The sequence below is a fragment of the Bubalus kerabau genome, chromosome X, assembly GCF_029407905.1.
Source record: "Bubalus kerabau isolate K-KA32 ecotype Philippines breed swamp buffalo chromosome X, PCC_UOA_SB_1v2, whole genome shotgun sequence".
Classification (NCBI taxonomy): domain Eukaryota; kingdom Metazoa; phylum Chordata; class Mammalia; order Artiodactyla; family Bovidae; genus Bubalus; species Bubalus kerabau.
The window spans coordinates 94,083,637-94,099,301 of NC_073647.1; positions in this window are offsets into that span (position 1 = coordinate 94,083,637).

Genomic DNA, 15,665 nt, shown 5'->3' on the forward strand with positions numbered 1-15,665 from the left:
CCTGAAAGATGATGCTGTGAAAGTGCTGCACTCAATATGCCAGCCAATTTGGAAAACTCAGCAGTGGCCACAGGACTGGAAAAGGTCCGTTTTCATTCCAGTCCCAAAGAAAGGCAATGCCAAAAAATGCTCAAACTACCGCACAATTGCACTCATCTCACACACTAGTAAAGTAATGCTTAAAATTCTCCAAGCCAGACTTCAGCAATATGTGAACCGTGAACTTCCTGATGTTCAAGCTTGTTTTAGGAAAGGCAGAGGAACCAGAGATCAAATTGCCAACATCTGCTGGATCATGGAAAAAGCAAGAGAGTTCCAGAAAAACATCTATTTCTGCTTCATGGACTATGCCAAAGCCTTTGACTGTGTGGATCACAATAAACTGTGGGAAATTCTGAAAGAGATGGGAATACCAGACCACCTGACCTGCCTCTTGAGAAATCTGTATGCAAGTCAGGAAGCAAAAGTTAGAACTGGACATGGAACAACAGACTGGTTCCAAATAGGAAAAGGAGTACGTCAAGGCTGTATATTGTCACCCTGCTTATTTAAATTCTATGCAGAGTACATCATGAGAAACGCCAGGCTGGAAGAAGCACAAGCTGGAATCAAGATTGCCGGGAGAAATATCAATAACCTCAGTTATGCAGATGACACCACACTTATGGCAGAAAGTGAAGAGGAACTAAAAAGCCTCTTGATGAAAGTGCAAGTGGAGAGTGAAAAAGTTGGCTTAAAGCTCAACATTCAGAAAACAAAGATCATGGCATCTGGTCCCATCACTTCATGGCAAATAGATGAGGAAACAGTGGAAACAGTGTCAGACTTTATTTTTCTGGGCTCCAAAATCACTGCAGATGGTAATTGCAGCCATGAAATTAAAAGACGCTTGCTCCTTGGAAGGAAAGTTATGTCCAACCTAGATAGCATATTCAAAAGCAGAGACATTACTTTTCCAACAACGGTCCGTCTAGTCAAGGCTATGGTTTTTCCTGTGGTCATGTATGGATGTGAGAGTTGGACTGTGAAGAAGGCTGAGCGCCGAAGAATTGATGCTTTTGAACTGTGGTGTTGGAGGAGACTCTTGAGAGTCCCTTGGACTGCAAGAAGATCCAACCAGTCCATTCTGAAGGAGATCAGCCCTGGGATTTCTTTGGAAGGAATGATGCTAAATCTGAAACTCCAGTACTTTGATCACCTCATGTGAAGAGCTGACTCATTGGAGAAGACCCTGATGCTGGGAGGGATTGGGGGCAGGAGGACAAGGGGACGACAGAGGATGAGATGGCTGGATGGCATCACTGACTCGATGGGCGTGAGTCTGAGTGAACTCCAGTAGTTGGTGATGGACAGGGAGGACTGGCGTGCTCTGATTCATGGGGTCGCAAAGAGTCGGACACGACTGAGCGACTGATCTGAACTGAAGACATAGGTAGTACAACAGAATGTAAAAGGTTAATTTTTCATGATACTCAAAGAGTCTAGTTAAAAATGGAAGGGAAGGAATTTCATGGTGGTCCAATTTTAGTATATGTGCTGCTGAAGTGAGCACTCCCTGGTGGTCCAGTGGTCTGCACTCTCACTGCCAAAGGCCCAGATTCAATCCCTGGTAAGGGAACTAAGATCCTGCAAGCTACGTGACCAAAACAAGTAAAAAAAAAAAAAAAAAAGAGTATATATATATATATATATATATATATGTGTGTGTGTGTGTGTGTGTGTGTGTGTGTATGTATGTATGTATATAATTTCTGGGCCAGTATTATTGAAACTGGATAAAAAGATAAAAGTTACTAAAATCTTAAATAGATTATGTGCAATGTCTCTGCTAGAGGTAAAAGTTCAAACATTTTGTTTAAAATGCCTTCAGAGGACTTCCCTGGGAATCCACCTGCCAATGCAGGGGACAAGGGTTCAATCCCTGGTCCAGGAAGATCCCACATGCAGTGGAGTAACTAAGCCCATGCACCACAATTACTGAGCCCTCACTCTAGAGCATGCATGGGGCAACTGCTGAAGCCCGCAGATGCTGGAGCCTGTGCTCTGCAACCAGAGAAGCCACCACAATGAGAAGTCTGTGCACTGCAGCTAGAGAAAGTCAGCACAAAAGCAACGAAGACCTAAGGCAGCCAAAAATAATAAATAAATTAATCAAAACAATAATTTCCTCTATAAAATGGCTTCAGAGGGACTTCCCTGGTGGTCTAGTAGTTAAGAATCTGCCTTGCAATGCAGGGGACACGGGTTTGATTACTGGTTGGGGAAGTAAGATCCCCCACACCACAGAGCAACTGAGCCTGGGTACTCAGGGGCCTGAGCGTGCCACAGCTAGAGAATTAGGGTTCTATTCCACGTGAGGCAGCAAAGATCCTGTGTGCTGCAACTAAAATCCAATGCAGCCAAATAAATAAATATAAACTATATATATATAAATGCCTTCAGAAATTGCAGTTTTAATTATTGTACATTTCATGTTGTGAGAGATATTGCTTTATGAATGATTCAATAATAGGTATTTATACATATATATTGTAATGCGGAGAAGGCAATGGCAACCCACTCCAGTACTCTTGCCTGGAAAATCCCATGGGCAGAGGAGCCTGGTGGGCTGCAGTCCATGGGGTCACTAGGAGTCGGACATGACTGGGCGACTTCACTTTCACTTCTCACTTTCATGCATTGGAGAAGAAAATGGCAACTCACTCCAGTGTTCTTGCCTGGAGAATCCCAGGGATGGGGGAGCCTGGTGGGCTGCCATCTATGGGGTCGCACAGAGTCAGACACGACTGAAGCGACTTAGCAGCAGCAGCAGGATATTGTAATGGCTTTTCATCAACTTTTTTTTTCTTTTTTGGTTGCACTGCTCCACTTGTGGGATCTCAGTTCTCTGACCACAGATTGAACCCAGGCTACGGCAGTGAAAGCTCAGACTCCTAACCATTAGGCCACCAGGGGACTCTGTGAATTCTCTTTTTTTTTAATTGAAATGTAGTTGATTTACAGTGTTGTGTTAGTTTCAGGTGTACAGCAAAGTGATTCAGTTATACATACATATATATATATTCTTTTTCAGGTTTTTTCCATTGTAAGTTATTACAAGATATTGAATATAGTTTCCTATGGTATACAGTAGGTCCTTGGTTTTCAAATGTGAACTCTTACTTTGAAAAATGAAATCATACTATCAGCAGTAGACAGTTCTGTTGAATACTCCAATAAAGAACAATTGCCAGCTCCATAAATAACTTTGCATTTCTAAAATAAAGTGTTGATATGCTAGTAATCACAAATTTCGTTTCTTTTAGTACTTTTTTAATCTGGTAGAGAAAGTTTTTTTTTATAATCACCCTTTATTAATCAATTATGACATGACAAAATGTTTAGTTGCTGTTTCTGAAAAGTGTTACAAACTCTACATCTAGAAATGATGAAAAATCCTTATGGAATTTGTGATAAGTACACATGTTGGGTTAGAAATTTTATAATCATGGTGTGTCATGAGATTAATACTTGCAAACCGGACTGCTGTAGTTTATACTTTTTCTCTGTTTCAAATCAGGTGTGTAAAACCATTCATATTTAGTACCTCACTTATCATCCCAAGTCCACTGACTGCAATATGTGGTTTGGTTTGTAAATAAATAATAGCAATTTCTTGCACACTTTTGGAAATAAATTGTACAAGAATTTATGTATCTACTTCTATATACAGTGTATAAATAAAATTTTCATTTAAAAACATATACCAAACACACACACAACACACACATTTATTTTTTCAGTTTCCATGGATCAGAAATCCAGGCACAGGGACTTGCTTAGTGGTCCAGTGGCTAAGACTCCGTGCTCCCAATGCAGGAGGCCCGGGTTTGATTCCTGGTCAGGGAAATAGATCCCACACGCCACAATGAAGACCTGGTGCAGCCAAATAAATAAATACTTTTTTTTTAAAGAGAGAGAAAGAAAGAAATCCAGGCACAGGTTAACTGGGTCCTCTGCTTAGGGTCTCATCAGCTGAAATAAAGATGTCAGGCTGTAGGCTCATCTGAGACTTCAGATGTTCTTCCAAACTTATGTGGTTGTGGCAGAATTTTAGTTCCTCGTAGTCATAGGACCACAGTTTCCACATCTTTGATGGTAGCCATCTTGGAAGCTACTCTCAGCTGGTAGAGGCAACCCAGATTCCTTGCAACGTGGTCCCCTCCATCTTCAAAGTCAGCAATGGAGAATCTCCCTCAGGTCAAATTCCTCTTGCACTTTGAAACTCACCAGAAAGAGCCCCATCTCTCCCACTTTTTAAAAATTGTGATAAAAAATAACAAAATGTACCATCTTAACCATTTTAAATGTACAGTTCAGTAGTGCTAGCTAAGTATATTCACACTGTTGTGCAACAGATCTCTATAACTTTTTAATTTTCCAAAACTGAAACTCTAGTTTCATTAAACAACTCCCCATTTCCCCCTTCCCCAGCCCCTGGAAACCACCATTTTACTTTCTGTTTCTATGAATTTGACTACATTAATGTGAGTGAAATCATACAGTATTTGTCTTCTGTGACTAAAGAAAGACCAGTTGGTTAGGTCAGCACACTTAGGATAATCTAGGGTTTTTTTTTTTGTTTGTTTTATTTTTTAAGTTAGATGATTTGGGATCTGAATGACATCTGCATAATCCCTTCACAGAGGCACCTAGATTAGTTTTTGAGCAAAGATCTGGGAGAAAGTGTGTATTCACCAGGAGGGCAGGAATCCTGGGGACCACATTAGAGTCCTACCTGCCACAAATGGCAGAGTAGCCCTGGAAAAGGAGACAAAGTGCTAACTGGAGGCTGTCAGTTTCACATACTGAGTTCAACTCTCATATACCATACTAGCCCTTCGTATTTCCACATGTGAGCTCCAGGCAATAGAGCACAAAAGAGGGAAACAGCCCAATCCCATAATGTTCAAGATATCAAATTCTAGCCTCAGATTAACTGAAGGATTTGGTAGTGGGTGGGGAAAGCAAAGACAAGTAAATTCATTGAGACCAAAATCCTTTGATAAGTGCATACCCTGTCCTATACAGAGGACAAAATGGAGACATTACTGATAATATCAAAGCTTCTATGATGAAGAGCTGGACCATAAAATACATAAACTGAAAGGATAAACCTAGCAGGCTTCATACTGCATATGCCGAAAATAGGTGAAAGGGTGCAGAGCTGCAAAAACACAAATGTGATATCAAAATAGCTCTGAAATTCATCTTCCACCTCCTCTGTCAGTGCCATTTCCCTGGTACTGGCCCAGGCAATTGCCAGAGCCCTCTAACTGGTTTCTTTCTTTCTTTCAAATTTTTATTCGAATATAGTTGATTTACAATACTGTGTTAGTTTCTACTGTACAGCAAAGTGAAACAGTTATATGTATACATATATCCCTTCTTTTTCAGATTCTTTTCCCATATAGAAGTGACATGGCACATGGGTCTTCCCTGATGGCTTAGATGGTTAAGAATCTGCCTGCAATGTAGGAGACATGGGTTTGATCCCTGGGTCGGAGAAATTCCCTGGAGAAGGAAATGGGAACCCACTCCAGTATTCTTGCCTAGGAAATCAGCAAAGTGAAACAGCTATATGTATACGTACATCCCTTCTTTTTTAGATTATTTTCCCATATAGGCAATTATAGTGAGTAGAGTTCCCTGTGCTATACAGTAGGTCTTTATTAGCCATCTATTTTATAAATAGCACACTACTATATCTAACTGGTTTCTAACCCTACCTGACTCTAGTTTTCCACACTTCACCTTAGAAAATCTAAAACACAAATCAGAATGATGTCAATGCTCTGCTGAAGACCTCTCGGTGGCTGTGCCTCCAATGTCAGCCCCACTTGCTAATCCAGCCTCATCTGCTGCCACATTTCTGTGCTCACACTCGTACTGGTTTCAGTTCCCTGAAAATATCAGGCTGTTTCACACTTCCAGCCATGCCTTTTCTTAATCTGTTCTATCTAGACTGGTCATCCTCTCCATCTCAGTCTGCTGAGAAAATTCTTAGGTATCCTTCACTCCTCCCTTCTTAAATAAGGAGACTGGTGCCTCGCCCATGACCTCCCACTCCACCCTAATTCCTGGTACTCATACTAGGAAATCTCATTGTCCATGGAGATGACACAACCAGCAACCTCTGGGTCCCTTGGCCCTCTCAATTACCTTCCCCATTCCACTTCAGCCACCTGCACCCAAAGCACGGCATCTTGAACTTTACTGTGGCCTAGAATTGCTCACCTCTAACATTGAACCCTTCACTTTTCCATTCTGAGACAATCTCTTCTCCACCTGATCCCTCAGGAGTAAGGGTCTCACAGGACACTTGTTCTTTTACCTCATATACCTCTTTTACCCCTTTAGTCCTTTGCACCCTCCATTTTTTCTCCCAATCTCCCAGCCCCTCCTGGCCTCCTTTCCTTCTCTTCCCAACCTTTCTTAATGTCATGCTTGATCACCTGAACTACTCTCTCACCAGCAGCCTCAGTTCCCTTTCCCTGTCTGCCAAACCAGCCCCACAAACTTCTCACTCTGTGTCAGTTCTACCAACCACCCTTCTCTCCTCCACCTAGTTATTAAATTCATTGTCTAATCTCTTCTACAGACAAACCTACATTCTCACCCATCCTTGTCTCCATCCCACCTTCCTGTTCAAGATCCACTCACCCACTTGGGCCCTATGTGCCATCTTTTTCAACCTCCTTTAGCAATATGCCCCATCAATTATCCCTTCTGTCTCTGATTTCTATCTATAGTACCTTTTCTTATCCTTAAACCTGCTTGGGTCTCTCCTGTTAAAAAAAAACAAAAAACAAACAAACAAAAAAACAACTGTTTCCTGACCCGAAATCTTCATGAGATGCCACTTACTCTCCTTACCTTCTCAGGTTAAGCCTCTCCAAATAGTAGTAGCCTATGTTTTCTGCCTCTACTTCCTCAAATTCATTCATGCCTCAAACTACTGAAAAATGTTTCTATTGAATTTTCTTTTGGCAAAAGTCACCAGTGACTTCCAAACTGCCAAAGCTTTTCAGTCTTGATGTTATCGAACCTCTCTATGCATTTGACAGTGCATATAATTGCCCCCCCCCCAAAACGTTCTTGTTCTTAGGTGTCCATCACATGGAATTCATTCAGTTGCCTGGTTATTGTATACTTATCTGGGCATTCCTTATTTTTTTTTTGCCACACTGTGCATAGCATATGGGATCTTAATTCCCCAACCGGGGATCAAACCCATGCCTGCTGCAGTGGAAGCATGAAGTCTTAACCACTGGACCACCAGGGAAGTCCCTCTTTCTTTTTTAAAATTTATTTTTATTTATTAATCAAAGTATAGTTGATTTACCATATTGTGTTAGTTTCAAGTATACAACACAGTGATTCAGTTATAAATATGTGTGTGTGTGTGTGTGTGTGTGTGTATATATTCCTTTTCAGATTCTTTTCCTGTCTAGATAATCACAAAATACTGAGTATCGTTCCCTGTGCTATACAGTAGATCCTTGTTGGTTTTGTAGGTAATATTAATTTTATTTTCAGGCATTTTCTTTTATTTACTTTTTATTGAAGTGTAGTTGATTTACAATGTTGTGACAGTTCCAAGTGTCACATCTTTTTGCCTTTTCATACTGTTCTGGGGTTCTTGAGGCAAGAATACTGAAGTGGTTTGCCATTCCCTTCTCCAGTGGATCATGTTTTGTCAGAACTGTCCACCATGACCTGTCCATCTTGGGTGGCCCTACACGGCATGGCTCATAGTCTCATTGAGGATAACGAGGTTGTTATCCTGCCAACAAAGGTCCACATAGTCAAAGCTATGGTTTTTCCAGTTGTCATGTATGGATGTGAGAATTGGACCATAAAGAAAGCTGAAAAGTGAAAGTGAAGCTCAGTTGTGTCTGACTATTTGCGACCCCATAGACTATACAGTCCATGGAATTCTCCAGGCCAGAATACTGGAGTGGGTAGTCTTTCCCTTCTCCAGGGACTCTTCCCAACCCAGGGACTGAACCCAGGTCTCCTGCATTGCAGGCAGATTCTTTACCAGCTGAGCCACCAGGGAAGCCCAAGAATACTTGAGTGGGTAGCCTATCCCTTCTCCAGGCGGATCTTCCTGACCCAGGAATCAAACCAGAGTCTCCTAAATTGCAGACAGATTATTTACCAACTGAGCTATGATGGAAGAAAGCTGAGCACTGAAGAACTGATGCTTTTGAACTGTGGTGTTGGAGAATACTCGAGAGTCCGTTGAACTACAAGGAGATCAAACCAGTCAATCCTAAAGGAAATCAGTCCTGAATATTCATTGGAAGGACTGATGCTGAAGCTGAAGCTCCAATACTTTGGCCACCTGATGCAAAGAACTGACTCATTGGAAAACCCTGATGCTGAGAAAGATTGAAGGCGGGAGGAGAAGAGGACGACAGAGCATGAGATGGCTGGATGGCCTCACCGACTCGATGGACATGAGTTTGAGCAAGCTCCGGGAGTTGGTGATGGACAGGGAAGCCTGGCATGCTGCAGTCCATGGGGTTGCAAAGTCGGACATGACTGAGCAGCTAAACTGAACTGATAGTTTCAGGTACATAGCAAAGTGATTCACACACACACATATATGTTCTTTTTCAGTTTCTTTTCCATTATAGGTTATTATAAGATATTGAATGTAGTTCCCTGTGCCACACAGTAGATCCTTGTTGTTTATTTTATATATAGTAGTGTGTATCTGTTCATTTCAAACTCCTAATTTATCCCCCCTCCTTTCCCCTTTGGTGATCATAAACTTTTTTTTTTCTTTTTGGTCTGTACAGCATCTGAGATCTTAGTTCCCCAACCAGGGATTGAACCCATGGCCCCTGAATGGGAAGCATGGAATCTTAACCACTGGACTGACAGGGAAGTCCCCAATAAATTTGTTTTCTATATCTGTGAATCCATTTTTGCTTTGTAAATAAGCACCTGTATCATTTTTAAGGTCTTAAATATAAGTAATATCATATGATATTTGTCTTTCTCTAACTTCACTTAGTATAATTATCTCTAGGTCCATCCATTTTGCTGCAAATGGCATTATTTCATTTGTACTCTCTTTTTAAAATCTCTTCCTCCTTCCACCATTTAAATGCTTATGTTTCCCAATGTTTTGCCAAGAACTTTTGTCAAGGGTTCTGAGGTGTTACCCCACTTACACAGTTATGTACATTATATATATGTATGGATACTAAAGAAGCAGGATACACCTGGATCAGGGATAAGTTTGTTTGTTTGTTTGTTTGTTTGTTTTAATACTCACAACCAGGTCAACAGCCAGAGTAATATTACCATGTCAATCCACCACACCCAGATCCATAGGCAACAGGGTGAGAACTGATGGAAACTTTCTATGTGAATGGTGGATTCACCCCCAAGATAAGGGATAGAGAACAGTGGATTTTCTCCATTTATATATGGGAAAGAGACAGCCATCCTGCTCCCCTCCAAAAGGAAAGAGAAAACCCTTTGTTCCTGGGAGAGGAGCTGGAAAGAGTCCTCGTTCTTACACCAATCTTTTGTAAGGTTAGCATGTCCTTCCAAAAGCCAGATAAGTCCTGTGTCTCCAGCTTTTACAGCCTAGAGACATCTCCAAAGTCTGGGCTTTATCCCTTTTGAAGTGTTAATACTTAGGGAAATAGTGCTCAGTCTTCCTGGAATCTTGGGCACTTCACCTGGGGACCTGGTCCAGGCTGTCACTGCTTGGAGCTCTTGGAGAGATAAGAGAAGTTTTATCATCCTTTTGGATCACAGCAGTGAGCTAGACAAATGACTAGAAATATCCTCAAGGTATGTAAAAAGTGAAATGCAGGGGAAGTGAGAGCAAACATTCTCCGTCTTTACATTGTATACATTCCTGTGTTACAGGCTTTTTACAGGGGCACTGAGAAATCCTGGCAAGTTTTCTTTCCCACTCTAGGATTCTATCCTCTGTCTTCTCATCTCACTCTACATGCTCTCCCTGGACCATCCCACCTCTTTGGTTATTTTAACTGCTACCTCTATGCTGGGACCTTCAAATACCCCAACCACCTTCTAGACATCTGTAGCTGAGTGTTCTAACTACTCAAGTTTGAGATGGAACTCATTACCCTCATCCCCAAAAACTTTTTAAAAAAAGTTTTGGCTGCGCATCACAGCATGTGGGACCTTAGTTCCCCAACAGGGACTGAACCCATGCCCCCTGCATTGGAAGGCAGAGTCTTAACCACTGGACCGTAGGGGAAATCTCAAACTCTTGCATCCTCGACATGAGTTGACAGCAGCACCATGTGTATTATACTTGTGGCTGTCCTCATTGTTGGAATACCTTTTTACATATGGAAGTATTTGCACGTTATGAGCTCTGCCTCCCTTGTGTAAGAGTCAGGACTACCTGCTGGCCCCCCTCACTTCTCCACTCAGAAGCATCTGCATGAGACTGATTCAGAACTGAGCACCATGGGGAAACCAGCTCTACGCACAGCTTCCAGTTTTGCTATCAGAGATTTCCCAGTGTTTTCAGGATTGACTTCTTGCAGCAGCATCAGTAGCAGTTTCCTTTTGGGCTCTACGTGTATTACCTGTATCATCTGACTGCTTCTGCAATGGTTTGGGGCATTGTTCCTGGAAGCTTAGCCTTCAAGCTCCAACCCTCCCAACACTTGTGGGAGCACCTCAATACTCTTTCGTTTAAAAACTGACTTTTCTCTTTAGTCAACTGGAGTCAGCCTCTATTAGCTATCAACTAATACCTCTGACAAATATCATACCATCACACAAAACAGAAGCCTAGAGTTGTTCTTAATTCTCCCTCACCACCAACATCCACTCAATCCTCAAGTCTTGTTCATTTTATCTCCTAAGCATTTCTTGGTTCCGATCTTTCCTCTTTATCCCAATTACCACTTCCCTGGCTCAGGCCCAGATAATTTCTCAACCAGACTTATGGCAACAGCCTCCTACTAGTCTGCCTGCCTCTAGTCTCATGCCCTTCCAATCCCAGTCTCCACTGTTAACAGAGGGATTTATCTAAAATATAAGCCCGATTGTCATCCTCTTGCTTTGAACCTCATTTGCCACTTCCTGTTTTGAAAATTTTTGCTATTACAACATGGAACCACTTGTAATTACTCCCTATACACACACACACATGCACACACGCATGCGCGCGCACACACACACACACCCTTTCTATCTTGGTTCCATGCCTTTGCTTGTTATGTTCCCTCTACTAAAATTACTTTCCTTCTCCCTCTTCACTCACACTACCTACCTATCCTTTCAAACACTCCAAGGATGTGTTTCAACAATACCTTGTGCACACATCTATCACTGCACTTACTACAAGGCCCTGCAATTGCCTATTTATGTGTCTGTCTCTCCCAACCAGATTATGAGCTCCCTGAGGGGGCAAATGAGACCTGAATTCATATTCATTCATATATATAGATATATCCTCAATGCCTTAGTGCTTGGCATTTGCATGCACACAATAAATGTTTGATAGTTGATTCATACATTGATTGACTCAACTCAATTCAAACAATACTTTCTTGAAAGCTGCTTTAAACCTTCCCATCCTCCCATCTTCTGACCTCTCCTAAAGCAGCTAGTGGTTTCCTTCTCTATGTACTTTGTACATTCCTTGGGTTTTAAATCGAGGTAAAATTCACATAACATTAAATTAACCAGTTTAAAGTGTGCTATTCAGTGGCATATACTATATTCAAAATGTTGTGTAACCATCACTTCTGTCTAGTTCCAAAACATTTTCATCATCCCAGTGGGAAACCCCATACCCATTAAGCAGTCACTTCCCATTCCTCCAGTGCCCCCCAGCCTCTGGCAACCACTAATCTTCATTCTATCTCTATGGATTTATCTATTCTGGATATTTAATAAAAATGGAATCATACAATATATGACCTTTTATGTCTTTCTTTTTTCACATAGCATAATGTTTTCGAGCTTCATCTATGTACCATACATCAGTAATTCATTCCTTTTTATGATGAAGTAAAATTTAATTGTATGGCTATATCACATTTTATTTATTTATTCATCCATTGATGGACAGTTCAATTATTTCCACTCTTTGGCTATTGTGAATACTGAAATAGGTACAATTGTGTACAAGTTTTGGTAAGTTATGGTTTAAATACCTGTTTTCAATTATTTTAATACCTAGGAGTGGAATTGCTGTGGTGGCTCAGAGGTTAAAGCGTCCGCCTGGGATGCAGGACACCCGGGTTCGATCCCTGGGTCGGGAAGATCCCCTGGAGAAGGCAATGGCACCCCACTCCAGTACTCTAGCCTGGAGAATCCCATGGAGGGAGGAGCCTGGTAGGCTACAGTCCATGGGGTCTCAAAGAGTCGGACACGACTGAGCGACTTCACTTTCACTTTTCACAGTAATTCTATCTTTAAAAAAGATTTTTGTGGAACTGTCAAACCGTTTTCCACAGTGGCTGCACAATTTTACATTCCCACCAGCAATGCACAAGAGTTCCGATTTTACCACATTCTTACCAACACTTGTTATTTTACTTTTAAAAAATTATAGCCATCCTAGTGGGTGCGAAGTGGTATCTCACTGTAGGTTTGAGCTGCATTTCCCTAATGACTAGTGACATTGAACACCTTTTCATGTGTTTGTTGGTCATTTGTATATCTTCTTTGGAGAAATGGTAGTCAAGTTCTTTCTTCATTTATTTTAGTAGACAGTGTTTTAGTACAGTTTTTAGGTTTACAGAATAATTAGGCAGATATTACATAGAGTTCTGTATCCTCACCCCACCCACCTCTCCTTCTCCGAACACTCCAACTCTGGCATGCACAATTTTCCCAATTATGAACATTTTGGAACAGTGTAGTACATTTGCAACAGTTAAGGAACCCATGTTGATACACTGTTACAAAGTCTAAAGTTAATAGTTTACAGTAGGGTTCACTCTTTTGTTGCACATTCTGTGGGCATTGACAAATGTGTATGACACTTATCCACCATTGCAGTATCATGCAGTTTTATTTCACTGCCTTACACGCCCCTGCACTCTGCCTGTATCAACCCTCTCTTCCTTCTTTCCCAGAACCTCTGGCAATCACTGATATTTTTATTGTCTCCAGAGATAAATTTTATTTTTTAGAGCAGTTTTACACTTGTAGCAAAACTGAGAAGATAATACAGAGAACTCTCATATGCCCAACATCCATCCATCCCTATTATTAACATCCTACATTAGTGTGACACATGTTATAATTAATGGACCAATATTGATACATCATCATTAATAAAAGCCCACACTTTGTTCAATCTTACTTAGTTTTTACTTAATGTCCTTTTTCTGTTCCAAAATCCCATCCGCGACCCCACATCACATTTAGTCATCATGTCTTATCTTCGGCTCTTCCTTGATCATGATAGTTTCTCAGACTTTTCTTGTTTTTGATGACCTTGACAGTTCTGAGAAGTGCTGGTCAACTACTTAGCAAAATGTCCCTCAACTTGGATTTTTCTGACGTTTTTCTCATGAGTAGACTAGGATTATGGGTTTGAGGGAGAAGACCACAGAGGTAAAGTGCCTTTTCATTGCATCATAGCTGTGATATGTAGTATCAACATGACTTTGCACAACTGATGTTGAACTTGATAGCCTGACTGAGGTAGCATTTGTCAGATTTCTACACTATAGAGTCAGTCTTCCCTCCCTCTTTCCACAGTGTACTTTTTGAAAGAAAGTCACTATGCCCACCCAATCTTAGGAAATAGAAAGTAATGATCCACCTCCTTGAGGGCAGATTACCTATGTAAATTATTTGAAATTCTTCTGCCTGGGAGATTTGCCTCTTCCATTTATTTATCTGTTTATTCAGTCAATCACTTATTTATATCAGTATGGACACAGAGATATTTATTTTATACTTTGCCCATTCTCATTTTTTTTGTTCAATAATTTTTACTTTCTTCTTAATGCAATTAACAGTGATCTGACATCAACCAATCAACCAATAAGACAACCCAAGCACATTGTTCCTGATGCTGGGGAACCTTTCCTGGGACCTGAAGAATGGTTTCCTTCCAATCACAGGCAATGATGGCCCTCGGTAAGTACTTACTGAAGTTCATCTTCCACCCTGAGGAACAGATAAAAGAGTTTGAGGAGTACCTTCTTACACTTGTCAATGAAATGAGGACTTCCCAGACTGGATGGAGAAAATACTTTGAAGGATGCATCAGTCAGAGTTCAACCAGAGAAACTGAACCAGTAGAAGATATATATTAAGAGATTTATTGCAAGAAACAAGCTTACACAGTTATAAGGGCTGCTTAGGCAAGTCCAAAACCTGTAGGACAGTAGGTCAAGAAAGGCAGGCTGGAACTGCTGCTCACAGGAAGAATTTCTTCATCAGGGAAGCCCCAGCTTAAGGCCTTTGAACTGATTAAATGAGGCCCACCCAGATTATCTAGGATAATCTTTACTTAAATCCAACTACTTATGGACTTCACATCTGCAAACAGCAAGATTATTTTGATTCAATAACTGGGGACTGTAGCCTAGCAACTTGACCCATCAAAAACCATCACAAAGGAGGAGGAGGAAGAGGGGAGAAGTGGAAGAGAAAAAGAAGAAGGAAAAGGAGAACAAAGAGGAGGGAGAGAAAGGGGGAGGGGAGAAAGAGGTGTAGGAAAAAGAGGAAAAGGAGAAGGAAGACACCAGGAGGTCAGAAGAGGGTTTCATAACCAAGTTTATGATGATAAGTAGAAAAATGTGAAAAGAAAAACAAGTTGAACCAGCCACATTACACCACAGAAACAGAGCATTCTCCGTGAAGGCTTTGCACACTCACTAGACAAGATGTTTTATCACATTCTCCACAGAAGAAGAGGGAGGATTCTGTAAGTGGAAACAAAAAGTGGAAAGAGTTGCCCTTGGCAGCAGTAAGGGAGACTGTGGAAGTGGATGGCTTGCTGCCATCATGTTCAAGAGATCACTGGATAAAGCTTCCTCAGGGGCCAATCAAAAGCAATAGTGCCATAGTCTGATCTAGAAAATCCACTTCAAGGGATGTATTCTATATATAACCTACATATTTAATCTGTATATACTCTACAACTGTATGTTTGAAATGACACATTTACAAAAATATTCACTGAAACACTGCTTGCAAGAGCAAAAAATTGGAAGTAGCCTAAAGACTGCCAGTGGGAAACTGGTTAAATGAACCAGGGTATAACTAGCAGTGCAATACTACACAGTCGCACAACGAGCAGCTCTATAGGGACTGACCTAGAAAGATCTTCAGGATATAGTTTTAAGTGAAAAAAGCAAAACTGTGGGTATATGATGCTACAATCTGTGGCTTTTAAAGAGGAAATAAGTTGATAATGTATAGAATATTTCTGGAAGCATATTCAAGAAACTGATCACTGTAGTTATCTCCAGGGAGGGGAAGTGAATTGGGGATACAGAAAGAAGTCAAACTTACTCTTTACCAAATACATTTTTGGAGATTTTAATTTTGTACTATCATTAGGTATACAAAAATTAATATTGTATGTCAAGTAATGTTGAAAGCAGTGCCATCTTCCCACTATGAATATGGAGTATGTCATA